Source organism: Cibotium barometz, chromosome 54 (assembly GCF_041138505.1).
Source record: "Cibotium barometz isolate CiBa-2024 chromosome 54, ASM4113850v1, whole genome shotgun sequence".
Lineage (NCBI taxonomy): Eukaryota > Viridiplantae > Streptophyta > Polypodiopsida > Cyatheales > Cibotiaceae > Cibotium > Cibotium barometz.
This window is the reverse complement of record NC_141099.1, coordinates 39,676,222-39,677,750: the sequence shown is the minus strand read 5'-3', so window position 1 is coordinate 39,677,750 and position 1,529 is coordinate 39,676,222. Positions and strand designations below refer to the sequence as shown.

The window sequence follows — 1,529 nt, the reverse complement described above, 5'->3', positions numbered from 1 at the left end:
TTGAAAGAAAGAAAGTAAATTTAAAAAAAGCAAGGCTCAACCATGCCCGTCCTCGGTCTCGATCTTTTGATGACTCTTGGTTTCAGTCTTTTAATGTATGCTAAAACATAAATCATATATATAGGCTAAAATCCTAAGGAAGACGAAGCTATATGGGATAAAGGAGAAGCATTTTCCTCTCTTTTAAAATTGTCACTTTCCCCACGCTTCCACGCAGAAATTTACTATTTTGAGGACTACGGGCACCTCGGTTCGCCAAACGACGTGTGTAAAGTGCGCCTAAACCTCTTGAGCGATACGCTCGTTTTGAGCTATCACATGCTATAGTGCAAAATTTTGGGGAAAAACAAGAGACATAGTGTGGATCGGATACCAAAAATGCTCTACCCGCATGTGAACAAGGTCCAAAATCCAGTAGATAGGCAAAATTGGACATCCAAAGCCATCATATGGCTTCAGTATCAATATGAAAATGCCTATGGAGCAAGAATCTATCTAGACCATCTAGGTTGATATGCGGTGTGCATTGAAACACATTAAGTTCAGTTAATTGACACACCACAAGTGGTATACCAATATGACCGGTACTATGACCTAAATGGAGCTATGTACCAAGTGACTGCAAATCCACTTGAAGTCAACTCACTGGGTGAAAGGATGTCTGACCTAGAGCACCTCCTAGAGCACCTAAATGAGCAAAGTGTGCCACCAATGCCAAATCAGAGCACACGTAGAGTGGTAAACTCGTTCCGAGTGCACCGAATTTCGATAGATGATGCCACAATAGGCCTATCCTATCAGGATGAGGATGGATACCGGGTCTTCTACAAGACCCTAAATCTAGTGATAGACGAGAGCATGAATGATGAGCTCGTGTACGTGATAGTGCAAGAGAACGGGCTAGATATCATTGACCTATGGATGGTTGACGACTACGGTAACATTTACCAAATGATCTCGTATCAAGAGGCAAACCGTTACATGTATCAGGGCGTACCAATACAAGAATGGCTGACACATCAGACCGAGGTAAGGAGATACAAACAAGAGGGCCAAAACCAAGACGGCAATCTCATAGCAGATACGGGGTTACAAGGGCTTCCAAACGATAGAAACATGGGGTTACAAGGGCTTCCAAACGATAGAAACATGGGGGCTACGATATCAAACACCCCACAAGAAGATGCCAGCACTTCAAGCCAGATGGTGCGTCCATCACAACTAAAAAAGTGGGTCAAGAAAACGTTCAGTGAGATGGAGGACCCTCACGAACATGTGATGTTCAAGCAAGTATTGCATGCTGAAGAGGTAACGGATTTCCATACCCAGTTTGAGGGGTTTCACTAACCCTTGAGGGCAAAGCACTCTCGTGGTTCCAAACATTGAGTCAAGATGATTTTCAAGATGTCAATGCCTTATTAGATGCATTCATTGCCTAATTTACTCAACGAGGCATAAAAAACGATACATTGGGCTTGATTCACCAATTCAAACAAGGGTCAGATGAATAAGTATAATAAGAGATGCTG

The 1,529-nt window shown here is 42.8% G+C and overlaps 1 pseudogene; it reads left to right on the top strand.

Annotated features, from left to right (window-relative positions):
• The first annotated feature begins 606 nt into the window (after positions 1–606).
• LOC147608146 (FACT complex subunit SPT16-like) overlaps positions 607–1,529 on the top strand; it is a 5,907-nt pseudogene continuing 4,984 nt past the window's right edge.